At 41.4% G+C, this 16,828-nt stretch overlaps 1 long non-coding RNA gene across 5 annotated transcripts in view; it reads left to right on the forward strand.

The window, feature by feature from the left end:
- The window catches only part of LOC117814541, a 106,931-nt gene that overhangs the window by 55,068 nt on the left and 35,035 nt on the right, over positions 1 to 16,828 (forward strand). For 3 of the 5 annotated variants that reach the window (XR_004631588.1, XR_004631589.1, XR_004631587.1), the window contains exons 4-5: positions 12,021 to 12,127; positions 14,683 to 14,777. This is a non-coding gene — a long non-coding RNA (uncharacterized LOC117814541). Of the gene's footprint in view, positions 1 to 12,020; positions 12,128 to 14,682; positions 15,068 to 16,828 lie in introns of those variants that run through there. The other 2 variants (XR_004631590.1, XR_004631586.1) reach the window with 1 other exon arrangement.

Genomic DNA, 16,828 nt, shown 5'->3' on the forward strand with positions numbered 1-16,828 from the left:
GTGGTAACTGTTGGAGACATCAACTGGCACTATGCCAAACTTTTGACTTTGTTCCTGTTCCAAGATGAGGACTATAGTTAGACTGTTTTAAACTCTTGATGTGGAATTATTTGGTTGAAAGGTTGCAATAAACCAAAAAGTAATTCTTGAAAATGTATTGATACCAAAGGGTTTAATGTCTAGCATTACAAGTCTAATACTAATAGTACGCCATATATGGTCATTTATCAATTATGAAATTAACATGTTTTTTTTTTACAATTGGTAAGAATGGCATCAGGGAAATAATAATTAGCATAGATAGTAATTATATAGTGTGAACGTCTTTCTTGCTCTGATTAGATTTTCTGTACATGCTCCTTCTCTTACATGTCTCCACTTTCCTGTCTTGAGCTGTCATTCGTTTCCCCCTCAACAGACACGCACCACGCACCCCCAACATCCCCCCGCATGCAAGGCTGGTGGCTCCATTGTATGACCTGTTCTCACACTGTTCCATCTTCACATCACACAGCCAGCCTTTCACAGCAGCAATTCAACAGCAACAATCACACACTCACGCCTCAAAAAAAGACCTCTTGCTCCCTTTGCCAACCAATTAAGAGCCATCTGGGCTTGGATGCAGTAAGAAAGCTACTATGAAATCATAAATATTTTCATATTTTCATGACATTTTTTTGATGAGGCAACTCAAATGTTTTTCAAAGCTGAGCTTTATTTCCATGATACATCTTCACTGCCTTGAAAATAAATAATTCCCAAGCTTATCAAGCTTATCAATATTGTCTATTTGCACAGAGCCAATGGAGGGCACAACACAGTTTAAAGACACGACAAAGCCAGCCATTGCTTTTGAAGCTGCCATGAAAGTGTGTGATTCTCCATGAACTTGAGGTCACAGATTCCCAGTGGCTGCGTAGGGCAGGGAATGGAGAGCAGCAGGGTTCAAGCCTTGGGTCACTGGAGCTTCAGAAGTGACCAGCCAGCTTTGTCCCGGGAGGGTTGATGGTGACGGATTCACTGGTGTTTTCTCATGGTCCACTGAACCCTACAGCAAAGACTCCAACTTACAGCCTACAGAAAGAGGGAGCACTGCTCTCATCTGCAGTTCACAGAACTCAAAAAGTGGGGCCATCTGGACGGGCTCCAGGAAGCCTCAAGATACACAAAATCCAGCCACAACCTCACGGTGGCACTGCCAAACCTCATTTCACTCTGTTCCCCCTTGTTTAATCTGCAGTACACATCATGCCTCTGACATGAACCGTGATAGTTAATTTCCCCATTGTAGGGAAGTGTTGAACCCCTGTGTTGTCAAGTAGGCTTTTTAAAGCAGAAAGATATGAATAGAAACTCCACCCTGCCTTTTTTTCAATCAAACTAACTTGAAAGGCTTACTTACCCCTAATCAAAACATCAAGCCCACTGGCATGGTATGTCCCAGCTGTGGCGGACTTTCCCTTCTCCCCGTACATTGTTCTGGGCAGCACATCCAAGAGCTCTTGCTGTGTTATGTACTTAACTGAGGTCAGAGTTGTCATTATCTGGGTCTTGTTGGCACGAAGGACTCCTCTGATGATAGGACTCCCTTTCAGACCTGCTGCTTTTAGCACTCCCTACGAGCTAACCTCTGTGATGACCGGGCAATCGACCACCTGCAAATGTAGCCCAGGGCTGGGACTGTTTTAAGGCGGAATGCTTTATGACATTCTGTCACATGGGCACTGTTTGCCCTAACCTGGTTAAATGCGCCTCTTTGTTCCTCTGTTGGTAAGGGGGGCTTTATAAAGTTTATATGTTCTGACAAGAGACGTATGTTCAATTGTTAATCAGGTGATTCAAAATGACAGGAGGCCAGAACCTTGCCGTATGAAAAACCAGCCTAGGTCCAGAGCTGGGTACATTCTGAGTAAAATTGCAGGTGAAAATTGATGCTCAGAGGCATTTCGGCATAAATTGAGGAAAAAAATACAACTAGAGATGTGTGTTTGTGGTGCTTTGGTTTCATTTTTTGATCTAAGCATGGTTGTCTCTGTCCAGCAACACTTCCTCTTTCATGTTAGCCCCATGATGTTGCTCTCTTGGGAATTATTTTTCAGTATGTACATCATTTTGAAAAGATATACCTCCCCCATGCTTCTCTTGTTCTCTCATTCTCCTGCACTCCTCTGTTTTTCTCTGTCTTGTGTGCACACATACACACTGACAATCTGCAACATGCACACAACCAGACATGCACAACCCCTCGTAAAACCGGTTCTCCCTCCCCCCCATAGTAATTTTGTCAGAAGTTGACAATGTCTTGATTTAGTTGTCTGGCTGTTCCGGCCAGTTTTCCCTGCTGCGCTAATGTGAACAGGACATCCTGCTGGGCACCAAAGAATACCACTTCACGGCAGCCGCATAGCTGGCAGCTTTTATTTATGGCGCTACCGAAATGAATGGGTATTAGTGTCCAAACATTTCACCATGCTCCTGCAGCCACACACAAAAGCCACTGATTTCCAGCAAATCTGCACTTATTTTATTCAAGAAGACTAAAGCTAGGGAGAGTGAGAGAGCGACACAGACAGAGAGCGAGGGAGAGAGAAAACATTTATAATGGCTTAAAAGACCTCAAAAGAAGAAAAGGAATTGCATTTGAAAAGGATTTACGAGACTGAAATTGAAAAAGAAAAAATGGTCCCTCCATTTCACTGCAGTTTTGTCAGAGTTGGAAATGGGAAATATCTGTATCCCTAAAATGACTCAACTTAAGTGCTTATATTTACCAAAACTGCACTTCCTCCACAATTACCCAGTTTCCATCTGTTCTGTTTTCCTGGTAGTACAAAGCATTGTGTTTTTATGAGACTGTGCCAGAAAGGAAAAAAGTATTTTTATCATTGCTGAAATAGTCGATTTAAAGTGTCTCCACAATTCACTCTTACTACCATTTTGCAATCCAGGCTGCCTACTGTCTTGTTAACCTTTGAATTTTAAGTGGATGCTTCCCATTAGATTGCAGTAGCACCGCTGACTCCTCTTGGCTTTTCTGCAGGGAGCAGGCTGAGGCAGAGTGCTCTCCTGGCCCGACGCTGCACTCTGCCTGGTCTCTGTGTCCAGCACCTCATCAGCACAGAGTCCGCCTGTCCTTGTGTCCCTGCCACTCACCTCCCTGCTCTTCATCTGTCATTCCTGCCCTTCTGCAAACACACTCCTCTGACATTTTGAAAAACTCTGGCATTCACCCTTAATATGGATTTTTGTTGATTATAGCTTTCTATCTGTGAAGATTGCACGTATTATTGACTTTGCAATCCCATGACTATTTGCGTAGCTTTCTCTCCCCTCTGCATCTCAGTAAGGTCCAGCAATAATATCCACCCTGGTTTCTCATAACCTCTTTTCATTATCCTTTCTTTTTTCATATTTTTTTATGTCTCTTCCATATATATTTTACTAACCCCCTCTGGCTGCAACCCTTTCTTTATGCCATCAGAGATCAGAGTTTCTGCAAAGCTTCGGTCACTGATGTCATTAAGATTGGGATCTGATACACTAGATGTCCATTGGTTAAATGCCCCTGGCTTGAACTCCCATTGTCCCCTAATTCCAAGCGGCAGCTCTGTTTCACTTGCTGCATAATAGCCCATAGGTTAAAGTTCTGCTGCTTTTGCTTTGAATTTACATCTTTCACAGGCTCCACTCTCTTGTTCTGAGCTGGCGTTTCTTTTTTTTCCCTTTTCATTTCAAGTGAACTCTTTGCCTGCAGGCAGCATGGCTGTTTGTGCTGTAGCTTTCCTTACAATCTCCCACATCCAGGCATCTTTTGGAGGGTCAGAGGAGAGCAACTTGACTTAGCAGGTCAACGTAAGTGGACTCCGCCCTTCTCCAGAGGGGAAGCCATGGAGCCCTCCATTAGGAGCTGACCTCCGCGTTGCACTGGTCTGGCCCCAGCCAGGGTATCACATGGCTCTGCCTGAGACAGTCTGCTCATTAAAGCCTCCTGCCCATAGCAGGATTAGGCCTTTTCATGGTTTATCCTCTACTTTGACAACTGACAATGGGCAAGGATCGCTGCTTCAAATGGAGTGTGTATATGAATCATGGAATTATAATTGCTCTTTCATGATGAGAATATTGGAAAATCTATCCACATGCACAATGCAAAGAATTAATTGGGGTCTGTTTTCAAGGGCACATTGCTACACTATATGAGCCCGAGAAATGGGAAGGGTGGTAATGAGGCATTTGCAATACAGCCCAGCACTTGTACACAGACTGCTGTTTGCACACATGCACTCAGATACTTTCTGCCCATAACCTTTACCCACCATGATACTCTTCCTTAAAGTTTCCCTGCACGTAATACTCAATGGAGAGCCCTATTTACCTGTGTTGTGATGCTTTCAAAGACTAACCCCATTACCAGTGATGGCCTGTTCCCTGCGACCCAGCAGTACTTTCCTATGGGTGTCAGGGTTATTGAGGGCTGTAGCTTCAGAGCCAAGTAGCAAACTAAGATGACGCTACCTCTTGAGCTGTGTGGGAGGGAAAAAGCTGGTGATAGCAAGGAAACAGAGCTGCTATCTGCAGCACCAAGCCCCAGCCATGCTTCCTATTTACACCCGACTCGAGTTTGTTTTCATTATTCATATTTCATGTGGTATCATTGCATGAAAGAGAGTTATTTCCTTTACAGTGGAGGGCAGGTTACGGCTGACACTCGGGTCACATGGCTGAATACAAGATGGGACAAGAGGGCAGCTTTCCTGAAATTCAAAGCATCAAAACAGCATGCACAAACAGGAACGAAATGTTTCCCTAAAGTTGTAATACACAGTTCTATTTGTATTCGCAAACATGTGGCTTCACAGAGAGAAGCTAATCATAGAGTAAAAAAAATTAATAAGTAAAAATCTTTAATATAGGTTTAATGTCACTTTCAAATCATTGCTTATAATGCAGCCCTGAAAATACAATACCCAATTTAAGGTGTGAACAACACTTTGTCATTTGCATACGTAGTGAAGCTTTTTCACACTCATCTGTAATAATCACAATGTGATAAGAAGCAGGTATATTTAAAAAGGTGTTAATGAACTGCTGATTTAATGCTTTCTTTTCTATTTCAAATGATCCCCCTATCAATAACTACATCTTTGTTTTGAATTATCAATGTATGTTTTTTTCACAAATTTTCAAAGTGTTTGTTAATTCTGATTTCAAGTGACAGCTGCATTCTAATTTTTCTATAAAAGGTTAAAAAAACAACATGGCGATGAAATACTGTGCAGAGAGAAAGTGTCTGTGGAAAATATGAGAATAAACCGATCAAATTTCTTAATTTAGTTTTCTACTGTTTGGTATTGAGAAATTAAGAAAAGAAAAATGTTTTAACTGTTTTGGCAAAACTCAACAATATTCAACTTGATTTTCCACTGTATATGGGGCAAAATTCATAGGGAATTAGTTTTGTTTTGTGTGCAACAGGGAAACTCTTTTGGAGCGCTGTCAAAAACCGAAAGAGGCCGGAGAAAAGAAGAGCTGAAACTCTGTTAGCAACACAATTAAACTCTGGTAATGAGGTCAGACATCAGATCCAGTGCAAGTGATATCATTACGCAGCCTGAACGGATGGGCTGCTCCAGCTGCCTTGCTCTTGCTGTGGGATTAAACTTGCTGTCCTGAGGGCAGCACTTTTACTAGGGTGACCCCTGCCTGCCACCAGGGCACCAGCCACCCCCTGGGCTCCTATGGGTTTTGGCCCACAATCCTGGTGCCAGTGGCACCAACGGGACTGCGGAGAAGTGAACTGTGCTGCCACGTGGGATGACAGGACTCGCCACTCCATTAGGAGGCACAGAGACAGGCAGGCACCAGAGCACAATTCACCCTGTGTTGCCAAGTACGAATTACTGGGTTCCTCTATTTCAGTCAGCTCATTTGTAAAAAGCAGCTAACAATGAAAAGGTGATAAAAGGACATTGTATCAGTGATGAGAGAGCTGCGTTTGAACCTGTTGGCTCACAAATAAAACGCAACTCTGTGCTGTCTTTCTGGAAGAGGAATCATTTCTGTTTGGTTAAAATCATGGTTCATACTTGCAAACAAGATTGAAATAATGAAACATACAGATTGGTAGCAGTCTAATTTTCTTTCCCCATTGTCTAAAGCCTCGTTTGCAAAGTCCCTAGCAGGAGTCGGCTTAATTTGTCTTTTCTTATTTGGTCTGCTTGTGTGTTTTGTGCTGTTCTCTTTTTGTCTCCCGTGATTACTTTGAGGATATCGTTATGACATTCAGCAGCAACAATAATTCTTCTGTTCTAATTCATATCAATTAGTAGGCGACGGTAATTCAAACTGACGGCACAGTGTATCTTGAAAGGCTTGCGAGGATGTTGTGGCGGCAGCATCACTGTGCAGCCAAAAGCCACCCTCCTTTCCCCTTTCTTCCCCCTCTCTGTCTTTCAGTCCACAACAAGGGGCTCCAAGCAAAGCGGACAATACAAGTCGGAGCCAGTACTTTGATAATTAGTTATTGATTGAGAACAATGGTATGGCGTACACTGTCGTATTAGCTAGACGCCAGTAGGTCGCGACACCAAGAGCAGCCATCAAGAAACAAGGGCCAAAACATGCCTGACTCCCCTAATAAGATATTCCTTCATGTTTTTCTCTTTCATTTCCCTCCTCTTTTTCCTTCCTCAGGCATGTTAGTGCTCAGGCTACATGGGGTCATAAGTATTAATGCTTTTGCACAAACGAGTGCATGATGAAGGAGAATTTAATTAGGCAGTGCCCACTCAAGCTTCTTGTACCACATTGCCTTGTTTTCTCTTTTGTTTCTCTGACATTTTTACACAAGTTTCCCGCTAAAAAAAGAAAGGAAAACAACAGTTAAAGTAACTGTGAATTTTATTGGCACTTCTATCAGTGTTTTCATATTACACAAACGGAGGGATTGCCAAGAGAAACATGCATACAAATATTGTGAGGCATTGTTACATATCAAGGACCAACCTTTGAAATGATCTTAGCAAGCACTAAAATAGAAAAAAAAAAAGCTAATACTATTTCCAACATGTGATTGACCTCAGCAGAGTATCATATCCTTCCTGACAGCGTGCTTGAAAACAGATGCATTTCAGCACACATATTGATGGCTGCATGTCAAGAGATGGTGTCACTCAGTAAAAGTTTGGCTTTTAACCAAGCCGTGTTTACATATGATAGAATATCCTCAAATAATTGGTAGGTCTCCTCGCTAAAGAGGGATGTGTCAGCCTTGGCATCGGTGTGAAAGAAGCTCCCTAACTCGCTTCACCTGATCTGTGGCCTGTAAAGATGCACCTGGCATTAAACAGACAGGGCGGCAGCGTCAACTGAACAATGGAGGACTGTCAGGACCGACAGCAGGCCACGGCTCCGCCATCACTGCTCTGACAGCGAGGGCCTCAGAGGGTAAACTGCTTTGCTGGAACTAATTAAACAGATGAAGTTATGACATGAATATGCAGATGTTGTTTACATTTTACCATATGGTATTATTTCAGGTAATAACGCACAGGAGAGCTTTCCCACTCATTAATGTGGAGGGATGGAGTGAAAACACTGTCTATCAAGAGACACTCGGAGCGTGTTCAAGAAATACGATCAGACTGACACTTGGGTGTTGAGATTTATTTCAAGCCACTCAATTAACATACATGTTGATAGCTATTACAGTTTGATTTAAACTGTTAGCATACTGAATGTTAGACGCCTTGCATCTCAGCCAAACTAGAATTTAATATTTGTTTGGTATAGATCTTTATGGACTGATTTCCTTATAATAGTTTCTAAATGTGTCGGCTCTCCCGTAATTAGGGGTAAATTAATTATTACAAAATGTCATATTAACAGTATTTTAGTATAGCTATATGTATACCTACTTCAGATTTAATAGTCACTCCTGCAGTTGTTCTGAGCTGCTGGTTGTGCATTCTTTCTCAGAGATCTCTCAGTGCACCTGTTACAAACCCAGTTTAATTCTCAATGCACATCCTGCATTTAACTCAACTTCTCTATTTCTTCCTCTTTTCTGCAAAGTGTTAAAAGAAGTAGAACTGTCTGAGTTCTTTTTTTTTTTTCTGCAGTTTTGTGTGCAGCCTCACCATTCCCCCAGAGCGGGTGCTGAGAGGTTAAGAGGGAAAGGGCCGATGGAGTCGCGTTTAGTAAGAAGTGTGGGATCACGGGGCCAGCTGGTGGGGTGATGGGGAGCGTAATTGTGCCCGCTGTGTGGATAGGGTGGGGGGTGAAAGGATGGGGTGAGAAGCCCTGGAAAAAAGGGAGGGGAGGGGACACCTCAATTACCTGTGCTCCCTCTGACCCCTCTCTCCCTCTGTCTCTCCATGGACAGACCCGCTGTCTGAGAGGCGGGGCGCGTTTCCACAGGCAGATGCACATCCCCCTCCTTTGTTCGAGATAGCATTCGCTCTTTTTTCCTGAGCTGCACAAACTTAATTGCAACAATCTCCCATCTAATGTGTTTGTCTTTTATTTGTCACTGTCAAAAAATTTAAATTTTCTCTTTTAAAAGAGAAAAAATCTAAGTATTTTCTGCTCTGTGTTGATGTTTGATCAGGGAAGTCGGTCAGGCGATATTAGATTAAAGACTTACAACAAAATAAAAAGCAAATTTACCTGAACTGAGCTGTTCTCTCAAACATATCCAGCAGGTTACATGCAGCTGTCAGAGTTTATTTTGGAGCTCCTGCTCAGGCTGATACAGTAAGTGACAGAGACTGGTGTAAAATCAATACTTCACAGGAGTGTGATGTCTTAATAAACTCTCTGTGTTGTTCAGACAGGAAAGCTAGACATGTACGAGAAGGACTACAGCGCAGGCCATTGTGAAGCTGTCAAGTCTAGCCCTCAAAAGCAGATGAAGCTGTCAGATTATTAATATGTTTATACTGACAGGCCCCAAGTCCACCCCTAAAACCCTCCCCTCTTTCAATGTCTCTCAAAAAATATGCTCTGCTTCAAAGACAGAGGCCACGGGGTTGGATGCAAGGTCAAAGGCCAAATACATTTTGAAAGCAAATTCTCTTCCTTTTGCAACCTGTTTTTATTGCTGTCGCTCCCCTTCTCGGTGGCGAGCATTCAGCTGCATCTTAGGCTGAATTGGCAGCAGCTTTCAAAGCGCTTGGCAGCCTGGTGATCCTCAGGAGCTCTCAGCTGACATCTCTCCGGGCCTGTCTATGCTCAGGGGTCAGCACTAGCCCTGACTCCCAGGACCCACTCACTCAGGCGCTACCATGAGTCAGTCCCGCAGACTGAAATTAAAATGTGAAAAGCTGCGCGACTGAAGGCATTCCTCGCCCCCCATGGCATTTTCCTTTCTCTGTGACAGTTCCTCTGAGACTTTTTCTTTCATGTTTCTTTTCTCCCTTTAGATTATTTAACAACATGCGAACAGAGCTGTCAAGGAGAGACATGCTTGATCGACAGAGCAAGGGAGTGTCTTAGTCAACATGGGGTTAAATTCGATTTTCTGCATGTTCAGTGCGCTACTCTCAAGCCAGTTATTGCCTGGGCTTGATGTTTTTTGATGGATCAATTATCCATTATAACATGTTGCGAAGCCAAACATAACGGCAACTATGACACCTGTCACAATCTTCTATTAGGGTAAGGAAATTGAAATAATTTAATGACAGCTAATTTAGTCTTTGTTTTGAATCTCATTATGGCTGCAGTAATTGTGTTCTATAAAAAAAACTGAGTGAAAGTGAAATATGACTGCACACTCAAAGCAAAGTACCCCGACTAGAGCTATTAATTTGATATCTCTCAGTGAAAACACAAGTGAATAAATTGCGCTTTATCAGATTCAGACAAAAACAGGTTTGAAATGATCATGAGATCTTGAGGGATTTTTTTTTTCTATTTAAAGTTAAGTTCAGATTAAATTAAGTTAGAGATAGAGATAACACTGCAGAAAACAGAGGCAAGAAAAACACGACAAAGCCTCCATATTAAACAAGTTTCACAAGATCTGAAGTAAGTGGGCTCATGGAATAATTTAGGAAACAAGAAAAAGTACAGAATAAATATTTTATTATCTTTTTTTAATAAAATGTCTGAGTGACGAATACATGTAAATAACCACAACTCAATCAGTGTGACCACTGTTTTTTTTCACATCAGTCCCAGCTGCCTGAAATGTTAATGAGAATTTTCAATTATCAGCAAATTATATTTAGCATCCCAGCACCTGATAAGTCAAAGATATTACTCCAGATTGGGACAAAAGAGGCAAGAGCTGAATAGATACGATGTGCTCGTCAATAACACGTATGTGAGAAAGCTGCGTGGGAGCGTCTTATCGGTACATGTGTGCATATACTCGAATTTGCAAGTAAAGAGCCTTATTGGGATTACCCACGGTACATTCTAGTGTGTATCATAAAGAGAAAGAGGGACTAGATGTGTCTCCCTTTTTTTTTCCAGGGATTGGGTAAGCCTTCTGTCAATGGTTTGGAGCTGAATTGGCCTGGATCGCTCCCCTCATTGCATGGAATGATCTCAGACCTAATTTAGTGGGCAGCTCAGGATCCAAAGCATACAAGGCTCTCCTCTCTGCATAGAATGTGTGAAATAGATAGAGCAGCCATCCCCTCAGATGTGCTGAAGTAATCTGCAGCCAGAGCTGGTCCAGCAGGCCTCGCCCCTAAAGGGATTGATGCAGTGTCAGAACCTTTGGCTCAGGGGTCATCCTCTCTTCTTGCCTCCCCAATCTGACAAAAGCTGAATTTCTTTCCCTCACTATTCGTTTCTCTTTTTTCTTCTATTGAATTCATCAGTGAGGGAGGCATGAGATGTGCGATGTGAATGAAACATTTTCATTAGAAGGGAGGAGAATCCCCCGGTCAGAGACAAGGCCGAAGCTGATCCCAGCCAATGACATCCCCACCAATTCTTTCTTTCTTTTTTTTTTTTTTTTGTCCTTCTTACTTTCCTCAGCTGTCACTCTCTGCGGTATGTGGCAAAGCTGATTGAAATCAGCACTGTGTCAGGGCCGTCATATCTCCGAAAGACATAAAACATGCAGAAACATCAATAAGCAACAGGCCGCTGACAGCTCTCAGGCAGCGATGGCGGCAAGGAGAGATGAGGGGAAGGTTAGGACTCTGGGGGGACGCCGTGCAGCTGAAGTGTCTTCTTCAGGCTTCACTGAGACTCAGGGAAAACAAGATAAAGTCTATCAGGTTATCGCCTAGTTCAAGTTGCTTCTTGGACGGCAAGGCCACTGGGACACTGGATGTCAGAAGATCTGTGTGTGTGTGCTTGTACATTAAGCGTGTTTCCGAGAGGCTGTGTGTGTCTGCAGAATTTTGGGATAGTCAGAGAAAGATCCTGCTCTAGCTTATTAAAGCAAACATTATTTGACTTTGATTACATTTAAAAAAAACAAAATCAATTTAATATTTCAATTTTAAAATTTAATTTCTCGGATATTTTATTTCTATAATACCTGAAATATACTATCAGATAATCCTGTTGTCAGACACACTTGTATATAAAAAGATTTTAATGCACTAGTTACCACCAGAGAGAGCTCCAAGAGATGCTTTGGGATTCTCAGGGTGTATTTAATTCACTAATGGGAGGTAAAGGTGATAGTCTGTTAGATCACAGCCTGACACTAACTCTTACCACAGCTAATGAGGCAAGTTTTTAGCCCAGAAAAACTGCTGAATCTCTAGTTTCTCTCACCTGATAATAGTCGCCACAGTGCCCTAATCTACCTGTTAGGAATCATGATACTGGACACATAATCAGCTTTGCAGGATCCCGTGCTGGACGGGGTAAATTTAGCAGTAATTAGCATGACACAAAAGCCGTTGAAGGGAGCGGAGTTTCAGCCGGAGTAGAAGTTTCCTCAAAGTTGAAGCCTGTTATTTCTGTGTTGATGGGTTAACGTTGTGGACAGGCGCCCATCTGCATATCAAATGTGACTCCCATTATTTTATGTTTCCCTCTGCTAACAGCGCCTCCCAGCACTCCTCCATGTTCTCCTCCATCTGCCTCCTGTCCATTGATCAGCCTTCCAGGGCATCAGTCTGTTTAACATCTGCTACAAGTTCCAGCAGCTCAGGTAACTATCTCGCTGCTCTCCACCGCCTATTGATCTTCATGTCCACCTGCAGGAACATCTGTTTCAGCATGTCGTTTGTCAGCGCAAACAGCTACCTCGTTTCAATTCACGTCTTGTCCACTTTCACTCACTCTCGTAAAGCGATTTCACTCCCAAGTACTTTAAGTGCTGTTTGCATTGTTCTATGGAATAAATAAATGCAGAAAAAATTGTAAACTGGTCTCTCATAATTACTGCATCTTTGGAAAAATAGTGGGAGTAGTGCTTGTAAAGAAAAGGTTCTTAAAAGAAAAAGGTCAAGATTATTACAGGTGTAACCTAAAAAAGCCTTACAATTTATTATAAAATCTATATTAAAAAATACAAAAAAACTAAATTTTCATGTGGAAAATGTGCTTTATCTACTGAAGCTATTTAGTTTAATAAATGGACTGTATTTTTTTTACACATCTTTGGATTTATCGAGGAAAAATAATTCTTATTCTGGATAGATAAATCTAAATATTTGCTAAAAATTATGTCTGCAGATTTTTTTTATGAAACAACATGCTCAAATAAATCTGTGACAAATATAATTATTGGAAGTAAATAATGTATTTCTCTCTGTCCAAATGATCTTAAAAAATGTTCTGTAAAATGTGCTTTAAACAGCATTTCTTCAGAGGTTAAAATATCATTACAAGACAACAGTACACATTTATTTATTGTTTCAAATCTCCTGGGCAGTCAGCATGAGAGAGAGTCACGGGCTGAGGAGAGCTCCCATCTTCATATTTGTCTCCTTCACTGGCTCCCTGAGCTCAGACGAACCGCTGTTGCACAGTTTAATTTGCTCTTTTGTAATGATGGGGCGTAGGTTAGTTAATTTCAATTTTTGATTTCAAAAGCTATCAAATACAGCTCAGATGAGAAATCAATTTTCCCAGCTGCCCTGGCTTTGTGGTGAAAAGAAGTCCTGCCATTGGTGAACAGCACGTCACATGACCCAGTCAGGGATTAGTTCAGCAGGCCCATGTTGCCACCACCTCAATTACAGGCTGCCTCTTGTCATTTACCTCCATAACATCTCATTTTCAGACACAACTCATATTTAATTCATGAAAGCCTGCAGAAGAGTAATTGTAATATAGATTGTTAGAGAAAATTTGATCAAATTTAGACTGCAACTTTTTGTTTTGCATGCCAACAGCAGTGATTGTGTCATTTCCTGTAATTTGGGATAATCAAAAGTAGAACAGTAAATGCCTGAATATGAATGAAAAATATACATGAGATTTTTTTTAATTCAAATACTGTAACTGCATCCAACAGCAAGATTTATTTTCCGTGATACATTGCAGAAAATGGCAATAATGAAAGGAAGGTAGTGCACGGCATTATGTTGTATGACAACCATGAACATTGTTAATATGACAGTCATGTGATCAGCTGTCTGAAGGGATGACATGGGCAGTTCCAGTGACAATAAGCACTGACCTAAATAAACCTTGTTCTGTTTGTGTGTACACAGTGTACTGTATGCGCCTTTTTGATTTATGGTTAATAGGCCTTAGTGATGTTTAAATTACCACACATCAATGCCGTATCAATAACTCAAATCAAACAGGACATGTTTTAAACACCATGATTTAAACAGGTATGTGCTCTAGATGAGTGCTCTATTCTTTATTCAAATAATTGATCAGAAATTAACTTTACATCAAAGCTAATTATCTACACTACAGAACTCAAGCATGTTGGACTTTGTAAGCAGATTTTAAATTCTTATGAAGCTTTAGTCTGAACAATTGAATCCAGTCCAACATTTCTCTCTCTCTCTCTCTCAAACGAGCCCTCTTTTGCTTTGCACAACACAAATTGACAATTTGCTCGGTAATCACTGAATCTCCTTTTCATATGGATCAGTTCATTGAACAAAAAGTAGAGTGGAGGCAATCTCTGGACCCAACATGAGATTATATCCATTTGACAGTTGCGTTATTCTATGTGGTTTCCATGACAACTGGGTGAGGCCTCCAATAAAACCAACCTCAGCTGTCATCTCTTCACCTAAAAGCTTTGTAATTGCTCTCATTTGCATACTACAATTAAGTGTGTTAGCTCACAGCAAGAACAATCAACCTCCACTAAAGACTTGGGATAGTATAATTATTATATCAGTGGATTGGTATAAAACATTACTGACGAGCCTTTGTTTGACGGCTGCATTGTACTGTCAGGCTAGTTTTACTTCGTGTTTTCATTAATACACCTATTTAATAGACAGTGATGGGAAATGCATAGCTGCTGGTTAAAGTGTTGTCATTTCTATTTTCTCTCAGAGTCTCTTTATTGATCATAATGTGTTCGATTCATTTCATAAATTATCTTTCACATTTCCAGTAAAGTGAAAGATATTTTCATCCATTTTTTTTTGATGGGGGATTTCTGAGAGAGCAGTGCACTTCACTAGTGAGAAGCAGGATAGTTTGCAGTCTTGGGAGACAGTTTGAACTGCTGATTGAATGGAAAGGTTATGTGCATTGGGCTCTGAGCATTGTTTCTCTTTCCCTCAGCTGCGCAGAGGCTGTAATGAAGAGCTCTTGGCCTGGCAGTCAGGGAAGCTGTGACAGGAGTTCAGGAGGCCCTGCAGGATGCACAACACACAGAGGTACACATTCAAGCACATGTGCACCAAGAGACTACAACAAACAACTCTAAAAAAATCAGAATGAAGCTGTCACTCTTGCATTGTTTCACAAATCACAAAGCTGTTCATTTCGAGTGTCCAATATTCAATCTTCTTTTGATATTAGAACATGTTCAAATCTTACCCCTGCACTTCCTTTGGTTTATTTTTCATTTTCCTCTTATTTTTTGGGCACAGCTTTGAGGAAAAATCAGAGGTTACAAACTTTATATGGGATCATGTTTGTAAATTATAAAAGCAGCCACATTTTCTGCCTTCTGAGCTTTATTTTCATGCCTGCGATACCGTAGCACATCTTTGGGCAGGTACACTTTATTTTCAGATTTTTGCCTTCAGGCCCTGAATTGAAATTGAAGACCAAATGGCACAAATGGCAAGTGCACCATTCCCAGCTCTCTGCAGCCTCCCAACACAAACTGGTCAGGCAGAAATGAGACCTGCATCAATTTTAATTTGTATTTATCCTGCTGATGACCCCCTCCTTTCACTCTGCCATCGGAGGCACAAATTACACCCATCATAACTCTGATTCTAACGGCCCACGGTGTGCTATCAGGAAATTAACATGGTTATATACCACTGGCGGGTTCAAGGTGTCACAACACAATTATACAATCATACAACCTGACGAGCTCTGACTGGTCGCCTGTGTATGACAACTAGGCTGGAGGGCTACACAGTCTGTCACATGCAGGCGGGTGAGATAAGTTCACTGAAGAGGAGACAGTGCCTCTGTGTCTGCTTCCCTCTATCTAAATCAGTTAAATATCACACGGCTGCTGCAGTCTGAGGTGATTTTTTTTTTCTTTTTGGGAAGGGGGGATAAAGACCCACATCTGAACTTATCTTTGACTTGTCAGGTTTTTATTCAGCATAGCAAATTGAGCAGAATTTGTGGAAACACAAATCAAAGTGATATAACATGGGCTGCTTGTATCATTAGAAGTATTAAGTCATCAGTGAGGAGCGTTTAATGTAAAACCTTCAACATACTGCAGCTCACTGTGACTTTCAATCAACCCTAATCCTTGTATCTCATAAAACTTGGACCACAAAATGAAGGGAAGCTCCCCTGCCTGGATCCCCAGTGTGCTCTCAGTGTCAAGCCATTAGGCTGTGTGAAATGAGGTGCCACTCATGACTTATAATGCTGCACATCTATAGATGCAATGTTAAAATATAGCCCTTCAATGCTCAGTTCTCTGCTGGATAGTTGGGAACATAATTCTGCTCTGATAGCGGTCCATCCTGCAGTATCCTGATTCAAAGTCGCAGAGATACGAGGAAAGCTGTTGGATAAATTCAAAATAATCCACTTCAGGACAGCGGTGGGATTTATGGAAGAAAAAAAAAATGTGTTTGCTTGTGCGTGTGTGCATGGAAGCGTGCGTGCCTATGTGACAATGATGCCCGATGAATAAAATATACCAAACCAAAAAGTTTTACATACTGTAGGATGATATAACTAATTAGATTATCAAGCTTGACTGTGAAAATAAATGACACACAGAGGAATAAGGAAGTGACATCAATCCTCAAATGATTCCTCAGAGCCAGCATGAGCAATGGATATAAGCTTTCAGGAATCTATTTGTGCGCTAAAGTATGTTCATTGCATCCAATTTGAAAGCATGTCAATAGAAGAGACATTTTTTAAAGTAGTTATTACAGAAGTACAATCGATGAAAGTTACACTGACTGATGCTATACTTAGAAGCACATAACAAAAGCATGCTAACAGCAGTTCTCTCAACGTGAATATTTACCCAGAGGTACTGTAGATGTAACAGTGATAAGGAAATAAAGCTAATAAGTGTCACTTTGATGTGACAACAAATTATACATGCTTCTATCAGATCTCATTTCCATTCCACAACATGGAGACAGAGAATACCCTGAAGCATGGCTGTTAATGGGAGCCTCTATCAGCCATCGTGGAAAGCCTGCCTCATTACTCACTCCAGCACAACAGTGCCCAGGGTGGTCGATTTCCCCAACGGACACTGGTTCAC

Source organism: Notolabrus celidotus, chromosome 6 (genome assembly GCF_009762535.1).
Source record: "Notolabrus celidotus isolate fNotCel1 chromosome 6, fNotCel1.pri, whole genome shotgun sequence".
Lineage (NCBI taxonomy): Eukaryota > Metazoa > Chordata > Actinopteri > Labriformes > Labridae > Notolabrus > Notolabrus celidotus.